At 53.8% G+C, this 24,554-nt stretch overlaps 1 protein-coding gene across 3 annotated transcripts in view; it reads right to left on the bottom strand.

The window, feature by feature from the left end:
• Positions 1-20,720, bottom strand: part of TEAD3 (TEA domain transcription factor 3) — a 55,230-nt gene extending 34,510 nt beyond the window's left edge. Inside the window, exon 1 of one of the 3 annotated variants that reach the window (XM_006276893.4) lies at positions 20,521-20,720. The gene's annotated coding sequence lies outside the window, so the exon portion shown is untranslated. The remainder of the gene's footprint in view (positions 1-20,520) is intronic. The other 2 variants (XM_014605457.3, XM_014605458.3) reach the window with 2 other exon arrangements.
• Between the last annotated feature and the right edge of the window lie 3,834 nt (positions 20,721-24,554).

Here is a 24,554-nt window from a genome sequence, read left to right as displayed (position 1 = left end):
GTGGATGGGCCAGGGTGCCTGGGCAGCAGGAGCAAGTCCAGCAGTGGTGGCAACACTAGCAGCAGCAGCCAGAAGGATCTGCTGCTGCTGGGGCTACCAGGAAGTGGAGTCCATCCACTGCGTCACTCCAGCCCGGCTGTGCACCCAGGGGTGGCAAGGCCGGCCACACGCATCACAGCCAGGGCTGCCCACTGCATCTGGGCTGGGTAGGGCTAAGGGACCCGCAGTGGACTAGTTAAAATCCCTTGTTGAGCCGGATCCGGCCCACAGGCTGTATTTTGCCCGCCCTTGGTCTAAACCCGTTCCTCTATACACAGGCAAGACATGGCACCAGAAGAGAGATGCATCAGATACATCAGTGTCCCCCTTGGTCTCAGCTTGCTCAGTCATCCTGGAAAGGACCGAGGGGTACAAAGAGGCAAGCTCAAGGGCATGTCACACAAATGACAGCAACTGAAGACTCTAGAGCAGTTCTGATGTCTTCAACAAAGCCATGCCGATTTCCAGCTCCCAAGGGTCTTACCTGAGAAGTCAGGTGCAGAGAAGGCCGTTCCCAGCAGTAAGGATGTCCTCTACCTTTTGGACACAGAACAGCACAAGGAATGAAGACCAGGGCTTGAGGAGCATTAGCAATGGGCTGCAGAGCTAGGACAGAAGAGGACCGAAGTCTCCCCGCTTTACCAGTGATAAGTCAGGGTGCTCTTGATATTTTGGGCACGGTGCCTGGTAGTTGCGCACGGGGGTTGTTTGTGAAGCTTTTAAGAACAGGTTAGACAAACTGTTTAGGCTGGTCTACTCAGGGATAATCCTGCCTCAAGCAAGGGGTTGGACTAGATGTGACCTCATGAGGTCCCTTCCAGCCCTGCTTTTCTCCGATTCTAAGAGAAAGTGAAAAATCCCAGTGCAAGGTTTGAGGAAGGCAGGGAACTTGGTGCTAGGAATTCTGCACTGATGGTGAAGACCCTTCCTGCCCCACTGCTGATGGGGTAGTGTGCCCCTATTTATAGGCAAGAGCAAGGTTACCACAAGACAGGGAGAGGATGATCTTACAGGCTCCAGTTCATGTCTCATTTTCAAGGCAGCTCAAAGTTGGTGGAGACCTGACTTGACCTGGCACTCAGGAAGTGGGGAGGGAAAAAGAGATGGGTTTTGTCAAGACAGTGAAGTGGGGATCTGTACTGAGGCTGTTAAGATCTCCTCTGGATAAAGAAGACAAATACACACAGTCTCCAGCACCTGGCAGAGGGAACCCCACTGCGCAGGGGGCCGTAGCACAAGCAGCTGGACTTGAATCAGGGAGAATGGCAGGGAGACCAGAGCTCAGATACAGAGTAAAGGAGGCAGCAGTAGTGGCTGTGGAGATGTCAAACTGCCCCACAAAACTAAACCACCGAAGAATTTGGCTTGACCAGCCATTTCTGCTCACAAGAGATGCTGGCCTGAAATAGCAGAGGGCTACCGGTCAGGACTGAGGTGGATTAGCAGAGCAGGACTGCAAACGCAGAGAAGTCTGCAGAGCAGGGTGCATGGGCAGAGCTGACCGGTGGAGCCCAGAACTGGAATAGCAGGGGCTGCAGGTCAGGAGCAAGGCACAGAGGCAGAGCCGTGTGCAGGAGCAGCCTGGACTGCAAGAGCAGACGGTGCTGCAGGTCAGACAGAGGGTGCACCTGGGAAGCAGCCGGGAACCAGAAGAGCAAGGCGCGATAGAGATCAGGACGGGGGCGTACTACCAGAGCTGGAGGCGGATAGAAAAAGGGAGGAGTGCAAGACTGGAAGAGCAGGGATGTGGCAGGTCCATATTGCCAGGCATCAGCAGAGCTAGAAGCAGATGCCAGCACCATGCCTGCATCTCATCAGCATCCTTCAACCACAGCAAGCCTCATTGCTCCATGCTGGAAAGCCCCATACTTTCCTCTCCTCTCTGTCCCTAACAGCAACAGCTCTGGGCATTTTTCCTTTGTTGTTCAGCAGCCTCAAGGCCTCACTCAGGCCCCCCTTATCTCTCAATGGAGCCACCTCCACAACAGAAGCACAAAGCACTGCCCACAGAGAGAAGCCTGCCAAAAAGGAATACGTGACCCACTGCAAGATGCCCTCAGTCTCCCACCCACCCCCACAGCCAAGGGTAGCAGGGAACAGCCACTGGCACCCTCGTTCCCCACAGCCATTTCCCATCTCTTGGTCACACAGCATGTCTGCCTAAGATACGACTGATAAGGCTCAGTAAGGCTCTCAAGACATTGCAAGACCTGCCCTCCCTCCATCTCCAGACCCACTCCTCCTCTCTCCATAGCTCAAACTAGGGGAAAGGAGCCTGGCCTTTTGACAGGTACTTGAGTTTGCCTGGTGCCTTGGACAGCACCTTCCACCTCTGCCCTACCTGCATCAGGGCAGTGTACCAGAGCTGGAGAAAGGCCATTCCTACCCTGGCAGTCAGCACGAGGCCATCCCTGGTTCCCCAGATGAGACTCTCCAGCATTTTGTCCAGGTTGCTTTTAAGTAAAGCCAAGCAATGGGTCCATCCCGTCATGCTGCCCAGAGTCAGGAAGGCTGGGCTGACTTTCAGCCTGCGTTCTCCTTCCATCCCACCCCTCCTGGTTATACTCCTTGGCCCCTTATAAATAGCCCCTGCCCCTCCTTAGGGTTTCTGCCATCCGGCTACTTTAGGATGGGATTTACAACTTCACTTGCTGCTAACTTTGAGCTACACATTCCCATTTCTCCTTCTGGATGGATCCTACCGCTGCCTCCCTCCCCAGAGTGGAGGGCTCATACTGGGGACACACCTCATCTCAACCAGACTCCAGAAGCATTATGCTCAAGGAAGTATCTTAGAAGAGGGCACCGGGCCTGGGATCTGATTGCAGAAGACCTGGGAGAATGACTCCTGAAGCTAAGACAACAGAAGAGATTCCTGCAGCAGGAGATGAACTAGGAGGGAGGCAGATGCTCTGGGAACAACAATCTCTAGCCCCCAGCTGAGGCTTCTCCAGGTCTATACTGCAGCATTATGCCACGGTGAAGTTCCCAACCAAGAAATCCGCCCTCTACCCTACCGCAACAGAGAAACGGGGCCACTAGCTGGGACAGGGCAACAGCAAGGCTGTTTTGGGCTGGGGGGCAAGTGGGGTCAGCTGAGAGAGGGTTTGGAGGGGCAGACAGATCTGTTGACATGGGGATGGCAAGAGAGGGAGGGAGGTAAAAGGGAGGCAGCCCACTAAACTGCTCCTCCTCCTGCCTTGGTGTCTCAGCTGCAAGCCCACCAGGCTGGCTGGTGCCATGCCAGCCCTCCCTGAGCCCATAGAAGTGCTCCTCTTTCCCCTGGACCCCATCTGAAAAGGATAAAAGTTCACAGACAAGCCCAGGCAAGAGGCTGCTGGCTGGGAGCGAGGCAGCAAGCTGCACCTCTTACCTGCAAAGACAAAAAGCTCCAGCTCACAGCCTGGGTGTGACCTCCCCCGACACAATCTGCTCCTGCAGTCAAGAAAACCAAAGGGAAGAAATCCAAGACTGCATGTTCCACTCTGGCTTTCCCCTGCGGGGAGTTTCAGACGAGAGCTCCTTGGAGCACACCCGAGAAAACACAGCTCCCCTGTGCGGAGGTAGGAGGAGGGGGCTGAGACCTGCCCTGCTGCTGGGCAGGTGGGAAGGGTGTCACATCCACCACCGGGAGAGGAGCCACTAGTGCTCCAGAGGGGACACCTGGCTTCTGGACTTCGCATGGACCGTGACCGTCTGCAGCTCTCAAATGCAAGTGAGTGGCTTGGCAGTCTAAGCAGCACAGTTCACAGGGCCTCAGCCCTGGGAATCACAGGTTTGCTCCCACCAGGGCTCAACCAGCCTGTCATCCTTCCCATGCCACTCAGAGGCACACTCCAGTGCTGAGGTCCTGCCTGCTCTGCACAGACCCTGAAGGACACATGAACTCAAAGCCAAGGACTTGTCCCAATACCTAGCACCAAACAGCCCGCTTCAACCAGTCCTGCTTCAGGTCTGCCCCGTGGAAAGCCAGGAACCTGCTCATAAACAGACCCCCAGACCCCCCCAGTCGAGGTCTGTATTAAAATGGGTCTGAGTGAAATGCACTGGTACTACAGCAAGACAGAAGAGGATGACAGGAAAGAAATGGCAGACTTCATATGGTGGAGAGGGGATAGGCACAGACTTTTTCAGAGGCAAACCCTCTGAAAGAACAAGGAGTGACAGCACTGGGATGGCGATAGGTGCGCGGTGCGAGCTGTGTAACGGGACTACAATAGTTTAACTGTCACAGTATGTTTTGATCTGCCAAGTGAACCACAGTGGTCACTTGACTGGTTGTTAAAGGTACACCAATATATATATATATATATATATATATATATAAATATTTTTGCAAAAAAACCCCAAAACCTAGCACCAAACAGAGTTTCACACGCTCCCTGCCACTTTCCTTCCCAGAGATGACTGCATTTTAGTAGCACCAGCACAATACAACTGCAGGGCCCTATGGGACAAAAGGCACCAGAGAAATGCAGAATTACCCACCAGTGAAATCAGGGGGAGGAGGAATAGGTGTAGGACCAAGGGAAAAGGCTGGCAGGGAAGCCACAGCTGTTGCAGGGTGGGTGCTGCTGCAGCCAGCTTCTTCCTCTTCTAGGGAACTTTCCTCCGTGCCCCCCAGGGAAACGTTCCCCTGACACAACTGCAGCAGGTGGACCGTCAAACTGGCACTGCTGGCCTGACCTGGCCATGCTGGGCGTACACGCGCACACACACACGCACGCACACACACGAGTCTGGAGCTGTACCAAGGGCTAGTGAAGGTCACCGTGACTGAGGAAGCAAGAGATACTTGCTCCCCCTGCCTCCCTAATCGGGCTCCCTGTTCCTCCAGCCTACAGACCAGAGTGGGGTGGTCAGCCCTGGGTCGCGCATGGCACTCAGGTGCCTGCCGGGAGGTCTCGCAGCTTGGAGGGGAGAGCTCCCACCAGCGCCACCCGCTTCTTTGCTTGCCAGCCCCATCCGGGGGGGGAAACGGCATTGTGTGTATTTATAGCACAGGGGGAGGGATGGAACTTGATTGCCAAGTTCAAGTCTTCAGCACAGCAGCAGCCTGCAGGCCTGGCACCGCGCTCTGTTGGAGGAGGCTGGTGGGAGAGGAACCGAGGGGAGGGACGAGAGAGAGGCCTGGGCTTGAGCAGAAAGCTGGAGGGGATGCAGGGCAGCACCCTTGCCCAAACCCCAAGCCCTTGCCTGTGCTCCACAGCACTGCAGCTCTAGGAACCACTGCCACAGCTGCCAGCTCCAGGTTCACCCTGAGAAATCTCTAGGCAAAGCCACTGTTTGAGATGTCCCAGTCTGCTGCCATTCTGGGTACTGAGACAATTGCTGGAGCAAGGGCCTGGCACATCCTGGGTGCCTGCCCCACAGTGACAGGGGCTGAGCCCCAGGGTCGGGGGTCTGACAGTGCCTGGAAAGATCCCTTGTGTTCACCAAGGGCTCAACCCCAGGGTCAGGGAGGGCCTGGCAGAGGCTCCAGAGGAGCCGGCTCGCACCAGACTCCACACCCAAACTGCAGGCTCATCCCCAGGGCTGGGGTCCCTTGGAGAGCTGACCATTCATTCAGCTCCAGGATGATTTTCACTGATGGGTGGTGGTGGTAACAGACCTCCATCTCCCCCCAACCCCCAAAGGGAACCACAGATGATAAGCCACTTATTTTCAGGTCCTGATCTGAAGGCTACTGGTCTGCCTCCACCCTGGCCCTTGGGCATCCCGTACGATCAGCACTGAGAGATCCCTTCCCTGCGAGCTGGGGTTTGAGCTGTAGGCTGCTGCACATTGAGTGTAGGTAACAGAAGTGCAAAACACTGCTGGTAGGGAGAGCACAAAGGGGCCGGGCTGGAGAGCAAAGGGCTCTAGGCAGACAAGAGTCTTCCTGGGGCTTTGTCCTGCCCAAAGCCCATGGACCAGGCAGTCCCTCTAATCTCCCTGTGCTGGCATCAAGCAGGTACTTTGGGAAGCAAACACATGGGAGCTGGCAATCAAGGCAGCATCTTAGCAAAGATCCCCTTACTAATGAGGGGCCTGTACCTGACAGTCAGTAAATGTGGAGACTCAGATGCTGGCCACTTCCTCATTAACGACCTCTCACTGGTCCTTATCAGTACCCACAAAAGCTGGCAGTGCCCTGACCACAATGCTGGCATGGTTGTATGTATGATACTCCCTTACCTAGAACACCCTGTATTGTTCCTCACTTCTAAGTTTATAATGCAGATTTACTAGGTGCTGTCAGAGAACTGTGCGTTCCTCCCCAGAAGTGGCTGCATTTTAGTGGCACTGAGGTATACGTAGCTTGAGAAGTGCTTTGGGGGTGTCCTTTGGGACAGAGGTCACTAAACACACACACATGGCATCGGAGGGGGCACAGAAACAGTTGTCCCCTCAAACACTGCAAAGACCCCAAGCCACAAGACACAGCGCCGCCCCCCCACCCTCCTTGTGTCTGGGTGTTCGGCAAGAGAACACGCAGCCCTGGAAGCAGGTTCAGGGCTCCAACAGGAGGAAACAATTTGCAGGCACGCAGAGGCCTTCTTTAATATGCTTCTAATTTCTGGAAGGAGAGCGCTTTGCCGGGGGCATTCTCCATGATGCCGCCTCCTCGCCTGCCTGCTCCCCTTCAGCTCCTCCACATTTGTTTTGTCTGCCTGTTAACACGTTTTATCTGCCCCGATGCAGGGGAGGAAATGGGGGAGGGAGGCAGGGATGGGCAGGAAAGTGGGGCCAGCACCTGCAAAGCCAAGGGGAGGCGATAGCGCAGCTCACAGCAGTGGGAAGAAGGGGGCCTTTAAGGGAGCCTGGAAGGAGAGAGGATCCCCCCGCCCCCCCCAACACAGCCCAAGGGGTGGCAAGGACGAAGAGGGGAGGTTTCTGTGTGGGGCAGGCACTTCTACAAGCCTCCCATGGCGAGGAGACTGGCCTAAGGGCTTCTCAGAAACCAAGTTCACAAAGGCAGCAGCTTTGGTTCCTCCAATCTCTTCATGGCCTTCGGCCTGACCCCTGGGTAGGCAGTGCGTGAAGCTCTTGCCATGGCATTTGATGGGTACTGAGCACAGCGGAGACTGACCGCAACAGCGAGAGCATCGTGGTCAAGCCCGGTTCAGGGAGGGGGGCCTGACCTGTCGGACACTGAGAGTCAAACCCTTTTGGCCCCGTGGCGAGCAGCCATGGCTGCAGATGACGGCACTCCTGCCCGAGCCCACCATGCTGCTGGAGCGAGGGGGGCTCCCCTCACCCTGGGGTGGACAGCAGAGCAGGGCAGGGCAGCGCTGCCAGCCTGGGAGTGCAGATCTTTGCCAAGAGCAATTAAAGCATTTGGCCAACTCTCCACAGGAGGCTTCCCCCAGCAATTGCAGGCTCGCTGGCCTGTAGCCTTGTCACTACAACTCATGAATTTGGGCGGGGAGGGGCCCTACCATGGCCTGGCAAGCTGCTCTCTACCCACCCAGGCAGCACAGAGCCTGGTGCCCCAGCACCAAGCTAAGAGGTGCCACGCTGCTGTCTTTGAGACCCTGATCTGACCACAAAACCTCTAATCCCGGTATCATGGGTCAAGCCGCCCTTTGCTGATCCTAAATTCCCCCTACATTTCCGCAGGGGCAGCTGTTCATTGCCTCCCCCCTCCGAAAGAGCTGCCCCACACTGCGCCCCAAAAGTGTCTGCATTTCAGCAAGGGGAGGAAGCCATTCCTGCCTGCTACGTGGGTTCCCAAGAGCCGGAAAGCATTGTACTCAGCAGGGAAAGCAGCAACAGAGCACGCTGCCAGGGTATTTCCACCCAACCGTCTCCTCCCCAGGGACCAAATCCTGGAGGCTGATGGACGCGGACCAGTGGGAGAGGGGGAGGGGTGCGATCCTTTTCTAAACAACTACTCCCTTGTATTTCGGGATTCCCACAGCTCAGGACTGAGCTGTACTTCCACCTCTCCCTGCTACAAGGGGGTATCTTCCCCTGCCCAGAGGATCATACCAGGAGGAGGGGACTTAGAAATCAAAGCCGTCTAGGCTTCTTAAAGGCAAAGATGCATGGGGAAGCTCAGCCAGGGAACGAGCACGTGGGTCTGCTGCCATCCTCTCCTCTTGGCCCAAGTTTTCCTCCTCCTATCCACCCCGCCCGCAGCTCAGACAGAGGGGGCAGGGGATGCTGTAGGGCTCTGGGATGATGCAGACTCCGGTCTGCAAGGGACGCCTCTCCACACCCCGCTGCTCCCTTGCGAGAGAGCCTGACTAATTTCCTTTCCTCTATCACTTCCTGTCTTTTCCGGCCTGGCATGGAGCTCAGGAAACAATCGGAGTGAGGAAACCACAGGAGGCCACGTGGCTGGTTGGCCACGAGGGAAGCAGCATCACTGATGGTGGCTCCTAAGGTCCCCAAGGTACCTGGAAGGAGGAGACGGTCCACCCTGACCCCACTAGGCTACTTGGGGTTTTTGTTTGCTTTGTTTTTAATTTCCTGCTGGGGCCACATTAGCTCCGAAGTCTATCGACGGAGCAGAGCTCAATCGTTCACGTCTGTGCGGCGCTACCACCGGCAAGCATCCTACCTCCCACGCTCTTCAGCCTGGGGCTTCAGATACTCCTGGATCCATGGCAAGCATCCTACGTGCAGACCCCAAGCCCAGACACCTTGCAGTTCAGATGCCCTCTAGTCTCACTTGCCCCTATCCAAAAGACCAAAGCAGAAAGCTCAAGGGAAAGCCCAGAAGCAATCCCCCATCTCCATCAATTGCATAGCCAAGATTGTCGCATTTGGAGGTGCGTATAGACTCTTGCAGGGATCAGTCTGCCCGCAGCGCAAAGGACAGGCCTTTATCCTCTAACTACACCAAGTCATGCAAGGCCGAGAAGAAGGGCTAGATCTCCTCCTCCTCCCACCACCAGTGACAAAGGCAAGCATAACCCCTGGGCCGTGACTCAGCCTTCAGCCCATGTGTGGCGAGTCAGATGATCCCTAACCCCTTCCAAACAAAGCTGCTCCTTTGCCTCCCTAGTGACCGGCACACAACACAGGCTTTACCCCAGCCGGGCCAAGGGACACCGCACAGCCTGGCCCTGCCAGTGCACCCAGCAAACAAGAGCTGCCATGCCCGAGCTGCCAGCTGGGGTGACAGGAGGCACAAGCTGCTCTCCCCTCAGGGCTCTCAAAACATTTGATAGGGAAAGAGAGTTAAGTATCATTCTCCCCATTTGACGTGGGGGGGAAACTGAGGCACGGAAGGAGAATGACTGAGTTGAGGTTACGTGGCACAGGACGATACAGAACCCGAGAGGGCCCCTGCCCTGTCCTGAAAGTGAAACCCACCAAGCAGCAATCCCTCTCTTGCACCAGCGAGATGGCACTGATGGGTCTACAGCTACTCATGCCCACCTTGCAACCAGCTCAGATTGGCCCCGCGTCCCTCCTCCCCTCCATCTGCTTTTCTGTAAACCAGACACTGGTGCAGTTCGGAAACAGGACACCAGGGAACCACGCTCGGACTCATCCGCTTGGCCTGCAATCGAGAAGCATCTCTCGCTAATGGGCCAGGTCTTGCCAGGCCCCTTCTCAGGCAAACTCCAGGGGAAATGTTTGCATAAGGACGGAGCTGAAATTGCAGCCTCCGGCCCAGTGATTCAAAAACAAAGCAGATGCTTCTCCGGGTCTCCTTACCAGGCAGCAGAGATGAAGGCAACCACATAATGCGGCAGTAGGGGGCCCAGTTCATTTCCACCCTGCTTGGTCAGGAAGAATTCCTGCTTTACCAATTAATATTTAAAGCATTTGATTGAAAAGCATGAATTATTTTCTGTCGCTCTCAAGCAGGTCAGAAAAGGACAATCTTATGTTGGCTACTTCTGTGGGCTGGAAAATCAAGATAGCTGCTTGCAGTAGGGGAATCATCTTATTCCTGGGGCCCCACTATCCCACAGCTTCACTTGCTGGAGTGCTGAGATCTCCCAGGACTAACCCCTTGCTGGAGGTGTAGTTTCATGCCTCAGTAACATGCTGCCACCTCTGCTGCTGCACAGCACGCTGTTAGGACAAGAAGTTTCCAGGCAGAATTGCCAGGCGGATGGGTTACATTGGATATAATTTGGCCAGCAGTAAACCAAGATGCCTCACAATGGAAACCTTTATCTGCAAATACAATTTGCTGGTTGATGGTGAGAACAACTTTGACCTGAGGAACCTGCCAGTCCAAGCACAGAAAGTGGCTTCAAGAGCCTGAATATGTTTGAATTCCTGGCACTGCTTGCTTCGAAAGCCTTCTCCCCATAAATCCAGGCAGATAGCAATTGTGCAAGACCAGAGGACGAAACCAGAGGGGCTGAAGCAGAAAGGCAGCCTGCCCAAGCCAAGCAGAGATGAGCAGCTCAGCCAACCCAAGCTCTGGCCAAGGTGATAAACACACCTGCGGCCTGGATGGCAGGGGCCGCAGCTGACTTTCAGCTAAGATGGGCATCTACCCTACAAACACGCACCGAATGGTCACCAGCTCCTTCGATAAAACACCACCGTGTGTTAGACACAGACATATCTGTACGGTCGGGATAACCAGCAACACCAAGAGGCCAGGAATGCTGTGGGAGGGCAAGGGGAGGGTGTGTGCGTATGGGCAGTGTCCCAGCTCTCAGAACGAGAGATGTGCGCCAATCCTGGGCTACCCAGCCAGCCTTTAGATACACGGGACATCCCGGGGAGGAGAAGGGTTCTGAGTGCACAAGGAAACCCTCACCGTCCCGTGGCAGGAGCAGCAGCACGCCCTTCCTGTCTCTGCCTGGGCTTTGCATGTTCTCTCCTGCTGCTCTCACGCGCCCTGAGCAGTCTCTCCCACTTCTCGCCCAAGTGCCCTCCCTCTTCCAAATCTGCTTGGAGGAAACCTTCTCTGCAACTACCCGCCCCAAGCTCCGGCACCATGCCCCACTTCACCTCCTCTTCCTTAGGCCTAGCCAGGGCAGAACCTGGCACTGGCTTAGCAAAGAGGCTTCCCCTCTCTCCAGTCAGTGTAGTTAAATCAGCTCCAGGTTTCGTGGAGCCTCTCAAAATCAGTTTGAAAGCAGCCCACATTGAAGGAGTTGCCTGCTGACTGAGACAGGGTTTTGCCCCGTAACTTCCATGGCAGCCCCTGGCTGTCTTTGCCAAAAGCCATGCCAGCTCAGCGAGGGGTCCTCAGGCTCCCATGGCCCCATGCAAACAGGATGGCTGCAGTCCTATCCACGCCACCCCCTTGTTGGGCTGCCTCTCCCTCCACCCCCACGTAACCCAATCCCTACCACAAAAGCAGCTGCAAGCGCTGCCCTTACCCATGCCTATGAGACTCGGCCCCCTCGCTCCCTGCAAGGCACCAGCCCTGCTTCCCAGCTAGGTGAGACAGGAACCCTGTGAGCACCACCTCACCAACCCAGAGCAGCCCCGCTGGGCTCACAGGAGCTGATCCAGCACTAGGGGATGGGGAAGCAGACCTTACACCCCTCCGAAGCCAAGGAGGGAAAACCCATTCAGTAAGAAGCCAAGCACCCTCCACCAAGACATGTTGCTCCCCCTGGGCATGGGGTCCCAGTGCCACGGGGAGAAATCACCCCAGGCAGAGTGCAGTGAGGAGATTTTTATACCGTAACCCCTCTCCAGAGCCCCTTTAAGAGTGCTTCCTTCGTTCACACACCTGCAGCACCATAACAGGGCTATGAATTTTGTATCCCACACGCTGTATATACAGGAAATAGGAAATGGCCCCTGCGTGCACAATCAACACACTGTGCAATTCCATACGCTAGCTCCAAACACACAACTAGCATACAACCATCCCACGCCCCCCAGAGCGACCAAAGGGCCCACACTCTGCAGAGGGGAAGCCAACGAGAACCGATATCCCCACCTGGAGGCAGCTGATGTGGAAAGAGGGGGTCTTAAAGGGTCACAGAGCTATGCCGCCTGGTATACAGTCACCTCGACTCACAGCCACAGGGCTGGCTCGGTGGTCTGCAGAGTCCTCCTGTGCAGGGCGGGTTTCGGGCATCTCCCCACATCTCGGAGCCCCAAGTCCGACTGCAAGCAGGGTCAGTGCTGCGCGAGGTAAGTGGAGAACGACGTGGTCACTTGGGCATGGGTCTGTGTGATGAGGCCCCAAACACCACGGTGGGATCTGCCGAGCTGAGACATTAGAACATCTTTGCACCTCTGGAGTCTGTGGCAAAATTTCCACTCCCATGTCTTTGTTGGGGGCAATAACTTCCATCCCAGAGGGGGACACATTTCAGGAGGAAGGTGTGAATTAAGCTACTGGGATCTTACAGCATGATGCCCTCTATAAACCTGTTATCAATGCATTTCCTGATCTGGACAAAAAAGGCTCTACCATTGATATTAAAATAGAAACTAATGGACGCAGCCCAGTTCAGGATCCAATTATGCTAGTTGCTGGACAGACACATGGTGAGAGAGTCTTGGAAGGCGTATAGTTTGAACAGACAACACAAAGGAAGCACTGTTATCCTTACTGTACAGATACAGAGCTGTGGCCAGCTGAGAGTCACTGAGATTAAGTGGCTTGCTCACGGTCAGATACAGACTCAGTGGCAAAGTCAAGCCCAGCGTCTCAACTATATCCTTGCCCTCTTCCTGTTGTTCCTTGCCACTCAATTTGGGGGTACGTAGACTAGTCACTTCTGCTCACAGCGGCATGTGCTATGAGTTTGCCCAGCGCCCAATTCAAGAAGAAATCGGCTAAGGGCCGACTGTCAGGATTGCAGGTGTGAAATGTGAGAGATCAAGCCAGCTTTAGGCACTCAGACCCCAGGGTGTCTTGCTCACACCCATCTTTTGAGCCAGCCATAAAACCTGACCACAGGCAGGCATTACGGATCCCGCAATACCAACCACAAGAGCCAAGACGTGGCACCTCTGCCTGTTTCCAGGCTGGTGCTGGACAACATGCCCATCTTAATCCCTACTTCCACTTCCAGCTGGAAACAATCACCTCCTTTACCTCCTCAGTGCTGCTGCCCCATAGACACCGGGAAATGGCCACTGAGGCAGCAGCTTTTCAAAGCGGGGTGAAGCAGCTCCCATACATGCAGACCGTAAATCATTGTGGGATGAAAGCTAAGGCAATATTATTAGTGGGAGAAACGGTTCCAGGAGGAAACAGGCAACAGCTGAACAGATCTGAATCCAAAGCACGAACAACTCTCAGCACGTACCCGATGATGTGACCAACCCAGCAGGCAGACTTCTCCTCCCAACCCTCCTCTCTCTCCACCATAGTCTGCACGGAGCGGGGGCCATGCTGCATGGGGGAAGTAGCTTTGCTTGGCGTGATTCACTCTCAGGTCACCGGTGAGCGGTGGAGAGCATGCATTTGGTGGCAAGGAAATGAGGCTGGGTCGAGTCCTGTGAGCCGGTTGCTATATTAGAGTAGCCGGCCCTGGCAACACACACATGGGAGGTCAGAAAGGTTACTTCGCCTCTGGCAGCCCAGCTCTCTGGGCTCGCTTGTGAGTAAACATGGCTGCTGTGCAGAATTCGGCTCCTTGCCAGTGGGAGGGAGGGACTCAGAGCAAAGGGCCTCCCTCCTACAGACCCTGCTCCCTGCGGGCTGGGGTACAGAGCGCCCGGTCTTCTGGCTAATCAAACCAAGGCCGAGTTGAAAAATTGGTAATGCTTGCCCGAGTTGTCAGCAGAGTTGCAAGCTCCCTGCCTCTCAGAAATGGGGCAAAATGGCTGGCTAGCTGGCACGAGAAGCGTAGCCCATCCTCCACTGAAGAAAACTTGTTCTAAGTCTGTAAACTTTGATCATCTTCCGGAGAAGCTAGTGGCTATTGTGAACAGCTGGATCTAATTTTATGAGGAGTGAGGAGGAGACACTCGCGCAGAAACAATAAGGCGGACTGCTCCCATCCCAGGACCTCAAAAGCACTTGAGGAACAGTTACCCTTCGCAACGGTCCCGGGAAGCAGGGGTGATCGGGCCTGTTTTTGCAGACAGGGGAGCTGGGGTGCAATGAGGACATCATGCAGAGTCCAGAGAAGTCTGTGCCACTGTACCTAGACTGCTATGGGAGACCTAGATGAGTTGTACCACAGCTCCTGATAACACCACAGGCAGCCTCAGGTACGGACAAGAGCTAAAAGTCAGCACCAGGATCTCTAGAAGCAGCCCCAGACTCTGGATGTGAAGCTCCCCCTAGCTCAGGGTGCCTGGCTCCTGAGGTCTGGCTCCAGCTCTTTCAATACCAGTCATCTGCTTACGGCAATGGCAGAACGTAGGAGGTTCCTTCTGCCAGTCACTTCTTGCCAGCCTCTGCCCAGCTCCCGCCCCGTCTCCCCGATGAGGCAGGAAGCTCTGCCAGCAAGCTCTGGGGTTAGCACAGATTTTACATTTTCAAGCCTGCAGCCCAGCATCTCACTCGCATCCATGCCTAGAACCTGCACAGCACTATTCATCTGCAAACAGTTTTTTCACTTCTCATCACAGGGTGGATCCCTGTGGCCTCACTACAGACATGGGAGTGAACCACCTCCATCAGCCCCTCATCATTAGAGTCACTGGGATGATTGCCAGGGCCAGACCCCCCCTTGTTCCAGCTGGCAACTCTGACTGGTGGGTAAATGGCACACCTACCCCTTTCTTTAATGCCATGGGTGAGTACAGCAACGCAGTGCCTCTTACTACGTGCACATGCAGCACCTAGTGTAATCAGGCCCTGATCTTGGGTGAGGCTAAGAGCCACTATAATAGACAGTAAGTTTCAGAGCGTGGCATCGTCTGACACAAGGTATCACAGAGTCCAGGAGCTTCAAGGCAGCTGCCGAAGTGGTCTGACTTGGCGTCTGCCAAGGGACGATCTGTTCCACCTAGATTTACACCTCTGTGGCAGTAAGCAGTTACGAATGAGCGCAATCATTTCTCCGGCACTTTGCATCCCGCAGGACCTCGGCGTTCTATACTGAGATCAATGTAGTGCTGGACAAATCGCAGCCACCTCTGGGGTGGGGGCCAGCTCACAGCACAGCAGTGCCTGGGAAACAAAGGAGCAGGGACTTCAGGCTGAGCACTCACTCTTGCAAAAGATCCCCCGGGGGTCTTTACTGCATGCACAGAGCAGACAGGACACTGGGGAGGAGGAAGGGGTTGTGTGATTGGGCAAGGCAACCACTGGGCACTGCATCACGAGGAGGAAAATCCCAGCCAGCGAGGCAGGGGGAAGGAGAACTCCAGCATCCAGGACCAGCAGACAGGACCTCTGCGCTTAATATCTTATACAGACCCCCGCAGAGGAAACAGCACAGGCTGAGGTTATCGTGCTGGGATCTGACCCCACATTTCCTGCAGTCCAAAGCTAATGCAAAGCCCACGAGGCCACACAGGGACCCACAAGGATGCTATCTGTATCACCTCATCTTAGAAAACTGACAGGCATATGGGACACGGGCCGGGCTCCTCCAAGGTCCGCAGGGGCTGGGATTCCCCCAAGGCCCTCCTGGATCCACTCTTCTGGGGAGCGAGTGCTTGTGGCCTGTCTCAAAAGGTTTGGAAAAGCTTTGCCCGTCAGCTCAGCACAAACTCAGGCAAGGCTCCAATATGGATTTATGGGTGGGGAGGAGCTTAGTGTCTTCCGGTTTAAAAGCAGATGCAAGATCTTGCCCATCAGGAGGGAAAACCCAAAATGGCAGGACAGAGACCCACAGGAGCCACGGTGGGTCTGCAGGACTCCCAGAGGACGACACTGAATGCACGGCCCGATGGGATGAGGAGCACTGAGCTGCAGGCAGAGAATACCTTCTTAAATAGCCCCCTCCCACCCCCAACAGCTCAGACGCCGTATCAGGCTGAGCATATCACCATCTGAAAGCTGCTTTCCTAGCAGCACGTACTGATCTGGTGCTCTCCAGCAGGCATCTTGAAGCATGTACAAGCACCAGTGAGCTGGGCCTCACAGCAGGTTGGTATCACGCCCATTTTATAGACAGGGAAACCAAGGCACAGAGAGGTCCATGAAAGGTCCAGGGCCAGATCCCAGCTCTCCTGTGCTGTAGCGATGAGACCATCCTTCCATATGCAGCAGAGCCTTAAGAGCAGCATACGCTGCTCACCCATTGCTGCCTTCCCTCTCGCAGTCTCCCTGCCCCGTTTCATAAGGCACCACAATCACCAAGGCAGGTATGAGTGAGCACCCGCCCACTTCAGGTGCCTTCCAAAACCCACAACACAGATAACTAGACTAAGCAATCAACAGAGAGGGAGTGATTTCTATTACAGAGCTAAGTTTTGCCTCTGTTCTATAAGCAGGCCTGACCTGGGCACTCACACCAAATAATGCCTCTGATGTTATCAAGACTCAGACATTGGACTGAGTGTTCAATGCACACCATCAGAGCATGGCTCAGACTCAGCAAGGGGTGGAAAAATCCCTTGGCACGGCTTGTCCTGCTTGGAGAGTCACTTCCACAGTTCTCCCGCAGAAGCAATTTACCGTAATACTCAGGAGAGAGTGCAAGGGGTCTGCGGGAGACGGGGCGAATCTATGCTCATGAATGACTGCCAGGGCAGCACAGGCTGGAAAGGCATTCACTTCCCACCACCAAGCACATGCCGCTTCCGCTGAGGACTGATGTTGCCCCTATTAAAGCCTGGATATTTCTATCTCCAGGTTCAATGCCTTTTCATATTAGGCATATCAAGGAACTTCCAGGAATCTGGGGCAGGAACCTTCTTTTTTCATCCTGGGTTTGCAGAGCACCTAGGATGGTGGGGGCCTGCATTCAACGCCAACAGTGTCTGCCCAGCTCTTAGTGCCTCGGACCCTTCTCCAGAATTCACCCCAACCCACACCAGAGAAAGAGGAGCAGAAATCCAGATCTCAGCCTTGCCCAGGATCAGGAACAGCCTGACTCTTCTCCCCGGGGCAGCGCTGTCTATAAATGATCCCAGCAGAAGGGATCACATGCTGCCAGCCTCGTGTTCAGTGCGTGCCTGACAGGAGTGGCACGGGCACTTGAATTTTAATGCATTAATTATAGTCAATTACCACTTCCACCCCCACTGCCCTGGCAGGACAGCTGTACCTTGCTCTTGCATTAGTGGGTATTTTTTTTTCCTTCCACCATGTTGCTAAATGCAATGAATGAATCAGCCGACTTCAGCCTCTCCCACCATGGCCAGACTTACGGCCATGTCCAGCCGTTTGAAGGTTCCCCTCCGACTGGGCCATGACAGGCTCAGGGGAACAGGTGGGGGCAGCAGAAGTAGAGTCAGGCTGGCAGTTAACATTGTGATGTGCTCCTCCTTTTGCCCTATCAAGCATCACAAGGTTGTTGGCATAGCCCCCTTAAAAACCAAGGGGGTCCTAAAGGGACCAGGTAAGAGGGATGAGGCACTAGGCATGGTCCCTGCTGGTAGATTCATCCTGGCATGGGTGGGAAGAGACTCTCTGCACCTTTCCCAGCAAAGCCACTGTCTTCAATGACTCTTCTTCACTTGTGAGCACCTCAGCCAAACCCTTCCTACTTCCCCTTTTGTGCTCAGCAAGTTACCAAGTTATCAACATTTAAGATTTCCAATGCGAGGTACTTGCAGAGACAGAGGAGCAAGCTTGGTGCTGCAGGCCACGGGCGGTCAGACTGGCAGGGCCATGTGCTGGGTGCCCTAGAAATATCCAGGATAGAGAGCACGACCCTCATGCAACACTGCACCCTCATGCCACACTCGCTCAGCACCTGCAGTGTGGCTCTCCCTGAGCTTTATTAGAGTTATTTTTATTACAGATGTCAATCTGGTGCCAGCCAGACAAGCCCTGGTGAATGGAGGCTGTCCACAGAGCATGGCCAGTGGCAAGACAAACTCTTCACATATACACACACATGTTCCTGGAACTGCTGAGCAACAGGGAGAAAGTATTTCAGTCTCCATGCCATGTCCAGCCGTTGGGCTCTGCAGGCACTCACTGCCTATACAAGGTATACGCTTGCCCTGCAAGGAACTGAGACCCATCAAACTCATTTCACCAAGGCCACCAACCTGTTCCTTATCGCCAGCTTGAGTTGAACTCAATTAGGTGACAGAGGCCAGAAGAAGCTGAATCCTTGTGCCAAGCCCCTGCACCAACTAATTCTCCTTTGTATCCATTTCTTCCCAATTTAAGCACATAAACAAAAAGCCCAGCCAAATCTCCTTAATGATCTGATAATCTTTGTGTAGAGCTCAAGTTTATGTGCAGTTTCTTTCATGTGAAGAGTGGTGCTCTGGGAAGGTGGTTTCCTTGAAAGCTCCTTGGAACGAACAAGATGGAACGACACCTGCCTTCAGCGACTAGAGATTATATTACGAAGGGAAGATTATAGACATAGCACGTGTGTATACATACACAAGCACCAACAGCAACACATACACACTGCCCTTCTCTTTACTAGCAATTTAAAATGTGCATGTATCTATATCAAGGTGTGACACACTATATGTCAACTTGCCTACAGTACAATAAATAGCATGAAAGACTCGACAGTATTAAATCATACCCCTGCCTCTAAGTGGGGTTACACAGCCTGCGGATGGAGTCTATAATGCTCTCTTCACACCAGCTTTTACCCACCTGAGAGGCAACAGCTGATGCCGCAGGACTGAAAGTCAGTTCTGAATCCTCGTCCCAGCCCTGCCGCTGCGTGAGCTGGAGTAAGTCACTTCCCTTGGCTATACCCCTGCTTCCCCACCTGTGAAATGGGGATAACATCACTAATCTGCCTTGCAGAAGGGTTGTAAGGATAAACGGCATGACCCTTACACTTGGAGAAGTATGAACGCTTACTTTCATCTCAAAGGATACGCATGTAGGGCAGAAATACCACGACCTCCCTTAAACGGTTCATAGAGACAACACGTGGAGAAATCCTTCTTGGCTGGGGGCTTTGGCTTTTGCTCAATAGGACACAAAGGTGACCAAGGCATTGCTTTCTACAGAGACACTCCTCATACAGTACAAGAGCTTGCGTGTCTGGGCCTGCTCGACAGGCAGTACGTCCCTATGGAGCCGTGACCGGTTATCTGCTGGCGGCAACCTGGCTAGGACGTCTTCTGGTAAGGCAGCTGCCTCAACTGCAAAGCACCTCTTGCCCCCCGGCTCCTGAGATCCACAATGCCGGGCACCTCAAAATCACCCTCTCCCGACACACATACTCATTGCTACTATGTAGCAGAGGTGGGAAGTTTGATGTTGCCGTATTAAAAACCTCTGACTCACGCTACGCAGAAGGGTAACGACACACCAGATACACAGTCCTAGCTGACCACCATTAGCGTGTCCTATTCTGTAGAGGAAGGGACAGCCGCTACCCTGCCCCCAGCCCTGCCACCTATGTACCACCGCTCTTATTTATGACGGACAAAAGGAAGCCCCACTGGGACCTCTGTCTTTTCTTCGCTGCCCTCTGCTCTCCCGTTTCCCTGTTTGTTAATTCATTAGCGCTCTGGGTCAGCTGCCCAGAACTAATCGATCAGAACTGGATTTTCCGTGGAGATTTTTTTTTTTTGTGACTACCGACACACAGCGCCTCCGAAACCACACTCCTACGCTCGCCGCCTTTGCAAACTGGCTTCCGTGCCATCGAATCAGCTCGTCTTCCTCATCCCTGCGCCCCAAAACATACTTTCACGTTTCACCCGAAATCCCAAAGCCACCCGCTGTCCTCTAGCACGGGACCAGCTCCTCACGTGCCCAGCAAAATGACACCCAGAACTGGGCAGTGATTCTCAATCTTTTTTAGACTCAAGGCACCCCTGGATACACTCGAGGCACTACTTGGAAAAGGCCGGCTCTTAGTTTTCACTCTTTTTTTGCCTATAGAAAGACAACAGAGCAGTTTTCCTGTTGCCAAGATCCCAGAACGATGGCGACTAGGGATCTCTGGGTTTATCTTGCGAATCGTATTTGTAAACCTAACACGGTGCGGCACTCCGCAGCACCCTTGAAAGGATCTCTGGGTGCCGTGCAACCCTGGCGGTGATTCACCGATCCAGACGGAAAACATGTATACTTGGGGGGGGGGAAAAGCACAGATTTCAGCTTGGTTGCGCCTCCCGCTTTCCCCAAAGAAGAGCAAAAAAAAATACCCCCCTGGAAACAGGACACACGGGTGAAAACGACGGCCGCCACCAGCGACACTTCTGCGCGTGGTTGCACACTCGCCCCGGGCGCGCGTGCCACAACACGCTCGTGGCTTCCCCGAGACACGCGGGAAGCCGTGGGGGGAAAGCGGCCCCGGTTGCAGGGCACCGCCGTGGGGCTGGAGGCCTCTTTGTGGGGCAAACCCCCCTTTGCATGTGTCCCAGGCCGCGCGCTGGGCCTGCCTAAGGGAGCCTGGGTGCGTGGGAGCTGGAAAGGCCGGGGGAAGGGTTGGGCGAGGAAGGAGGGGGTGGGAAACGCTGGGGTTGGAAACCAGCCCCAAATCAGAGCGGGGAGCCGCTCCAGGGGCAGCCCCAGCGCCGGGAGCGGGGCCGGGCGCTTACCTGCTCCGTGCTCCGGAGGGCGCGGGGCCGGGACGGGCGCGGGGAGCGGAGCTGGAGCCAGCGGCCGGGAAGGGAAAGTTTGTGCAGGGAGGAGCGGAAAGTTGGGAGGCAATCAGGAGGCGGCGGGGCTGGCCCGGCCCGCCCCGCAGCCCGCCCCGCTCCTCCCCGCGAAGCCGATGCCGATGCCGGGGGTGCACGAGGGGACCCAGCGAGGCGGGGCAGGCGGGCGGGCGGCTCGGCCCCTGCTGAGCTCAGCCTTGGAGCGCGTCCCGGCGCCGGGGGCCGCGGCCGGGGCCGGGGCCGGGGCCGGGCGGGCGCAGCGCCCCGCGGAGCGGCCTTGCGCGGCAGCGCCCCCTGGGGGCCGCCGAGGGGAGGGGAGAGGCGCTCCGCACCCTCCTGCCCCTGTGCCTCCCGCCTCGCTGCGGCTGCCCCATGCCCTGCAGTTGCCACCCTGGCACAGGCCCTTCTGGAAAGGAGAGCCTGCAGAAGCGCGGGCTAGTGGCAGCCTAGAAGTAGCAACATCAGCGGTGTGCATCAGGATCTGGGGGGATGTCTGATCACCGGAGGCTGAGGGGACTCTTCAGCCTGGAGAAGCGCAGGCTCAGGGGTGGCTTGGTGGCAGCCTGTCAGCCCTCGACTTTCGGCGTTTCGAGTCGCAACGTTTCGTACTTGCGATGTTGATAAATTGACATCCGGTTTCGACTTTACAACGCTTGATCTGATGCAACAAGTTCGCTGCGTCGCTCATCTCCCTGGAGAACGTGTCCAAATGTCCTTGGACGCTTTCTTTAAGAAAACAGACGAGACTCCAGAAGAACTTGCAGGCAAGACCCCTGAGAAGAGTCCAGCCAAGATCCCTTCAAAAAGTCCAACCGAGAGCCTTGCAAAAAGTCCAGCAAAGTCACCTCAAAGAAGTCCTTCCAGATCAATATGATTGCTATTTACAATATAAATACATTAATGTAGCTACATTACTCATCTATAATTGATTGAGTACAAAATTCTGGGTTACTTTTGGTGAAAATAGAGTATGGGGCCTTGGTTCAGGAACCAATCCCCCATTGTAAGATTGTTTCTTATGATAAAATTGGTTCTGAGTTACAAAGTTGCAACTTAAAACAGTTTTCAGGAACCAGGTGTGTGGTAAGTCTGAGGACTGCCTGTACATCAGGGGTATGCATCATCATCTGGAGGGATGTCTGATCACCAGAGCACCCCCAAGGGATGACAAGGTCTGACTGTCATAAACTCCTTCAAGACTGTTTTAGGCTGGACATAAGGAAAGCACCTGACCCCAGCGCTCTTTCCTGGCAGGGGCAGGGGGTCGGACTCAACGACCTACTGAGGTCCCTTCCGACCCAAACAGCTATGAATCTATGAAAAACTTCTTTACTGTCCGAGCCCCCAAGGCCTGGAATAGACTCACCCCAGAGGTGGTATAAGCACCTACTCTGAACGCTTTGAAGAAATGTTTGGACACTTATCTTGCTGGGATCCTTTGACCCTAGCTGACTTCCTGCCCCTGGGGCAGGGGGCTGGACTCAATGATCTTGCAAGGTCCCTTCCAGCCCGAATGTCTATGAAATCTATGAAATGCAGCCACTTAGTCTGGCCCTGGGGCAGCTGAGGGCTCTTGACATACTTACCTGGCAGGGGATACGCCATGTATCTGGGTCCATGAAGGCCACTTTCCTTAAACCTCCTGGGAATGACTATTCTTCTGGAGTGGCTTAGTACCCGCTGAGGTGTTGGAGTTTAAAGCCCACTTTATGAAAATGGGAGGCTCCTCCCTAGCTTGCTCCTGCCCCACATGGCTGAGGGCAGGCGAAACTTGAGGGTACCTGAACCCCAAGCCTCTGGGCTTGGGTCTGCACATAGGATGCCTGCCAAAAGACTTTGGAAATCTCTGAAACCCCTGGTGGGGGTGGAGGATATTTGCCGGTTGTAGGGCCACTTATCATTCTGGACTGACTCATGGATTTGGACGTGATTTGGCTTGGAACAGAAAACATTTCTTTAAAAAACCCAAAATGCTGAGGGCTCTTAATTGTTCCCCCTCCGTGCGGGTGGCCAGCCTGGCCCCCCTGCCTAGAAACTTCAGATCTGGGAACCAGGTGGACGCTCTCTCATCCCTTTGGGACCCAGCGCCTTGTCCAAGAGGGCCTGGTCCCTTGCCATGCCTCCTAAGTGCTGCCCCAATGCAGCTAACACGTGATAGCCAGCCTGCTGCTTTTAGGCTGCTATGAATTCAGTGGCAACAGCTGCTCCTTGACTGGACAGTGGCTTGGGCTTCGCTTTAGAAGAGCTGGTCCTCACTTTATATTTTTCTAAACTTGTTTCCGTCAAGCAGTCACCACTACCTCTGTCTCACCACTGCCTGTGACATCCCAGCACAATCAGCAATCTTCAAATGATTAATAACACAGAACCAAATTCTTCCATCTTTGTCGCGTTTCTGATGGTGAGACTCTGGACAGAGTGTTATGATGAATGGGCTAGTTTTCTCCAAGGGCCACGCTCCTTAGTCATCCTTGCCTGGGCAAAAATTGCATTGGCTTCAGCTGGAGCTGACAGATATAATTGAGTTCAGTGGGAGTTTAGCCTGAGTAAAGCATGAGTAAACAGTGTGTAATAGGACATGAATACAAGGCCTAATCTGCAAGCGTTTATGCACATGTGTAACTTTGCACTAGGAATCCTTGTATTGTTAACAATTAACATGTGCATAAAAGTGTTTGTAGGATCAGGGCCTTATTTCACTTAAAGTAGTGGCTCTCAACTTTTTTGGACTCAAGACACCCCTTGGAAAAAGACAGTTCTTTACTTTCCCTTGTCATTGCGGAAAAAAATAATGAAACAATTCTGTTGCAAAGAATTCAGAAAGCTCACAACAAGTCCGAGTGTTTTGACACTACAGTTTCCTGTTCTCTGGGTTTAGCTTACGAGTCTTGTGTAGGTGTCTGCACGCTCATCAGGACTAATATTGTGCTACACCCTTAAAAGGATCTCTCATCACCCCAGTTGAGAATCACTGGCTTGGAGAATCAGACCCAATCTTTCATGCTGTTAGGATTAGCCTGTGATCAAGTTAAGTAAATTCAGGGTCACGTCTTGGTTTGATGATTTGGTTCAGCCCTATTTCTTAATATTTTCCCCTCATCCAGAAGTCCATAATACTTGCCTCTGCTATTCTTCCATTGGTGGGAAAAGCAACTCTCTTCTCCAAATTATAATACAAGAGCTCTAAGTAGTAAAGCTATAAATAACATTTCCTTATGGCAAGAATATCTGAGTCTAGGCAACACACCAAGAACAGCTACAATACTGTAAATGCTAATGCTTCTCCAGCACAAGCTTAATAATTTTTTTTAAAGTCCTTTTTAAAGTCACAAAAAATGGCTTTCCAGTTATTCCTGGTAGATCATTGTACAGAGAAAGAAATTATCCTAATAATCCAAAGGACCGAGTTCAGTGTTGGTCATCAGAGGATTCTGTGATTACCTATAAAGGTTTTCATTTTAAAATGACATTAAAATGCATAAACCAGAATAATAATTAAAAAAAAATGTCACCAGCACCAGTTCTGTATGAATTTTGCATGGGTTACAATTGTTGGATTGTGTTCCTGACATGTGCTTGGTTGGGCTGGGAAAGACCCGAGGTCTAATCCTGCCTCTTCTGCTAACCTGCCCGATAAGCCTAGGCAAGATGCTTCCCAATCTGTCCCCCTTCCCCTCCTCTTTGTCAGTCTGGTCCATCTAGATTGTAAGTTCTTCATACTGTGTTTATGTTCATCACCTGGCTCCATGGTGCTACGCAAGAGAAGTAATAACAAAGCAGTTAGCCATGCACAGGGCAGGCGATACACAAGCAGTGACAGGATAAACTGTCTCTACCTCTGTAGGCCACCTCTTTCACACACACACCAGTGCAGCTCCATTGGCTCTAATTTAGACGCTCGGCACAAATGAGGGAGAAGAGCCAAGCCTCAGCCCATTACCAGTGCATCTCCATCTCCTCAGATCCATCACTGC

Source organism: Alligator mississippiensis, chromosome 14 (assembly GCF_030867095.1).
Source record: "Alligator mississippiensis isolate rAllMis1 chromosome 14, rAllMis1, whole genome shotgun sequence".
Lineage (NCBI taxonomy): Eukaryota > Metazoa > Chordata > Crocodylia > Alligatoridae > Alligator > Alligator mississippiensis.
Note: the sequence above shows the minus strand (reverse complement) of the source record. Positions and strands in the feature narration are given on the sequence as shown.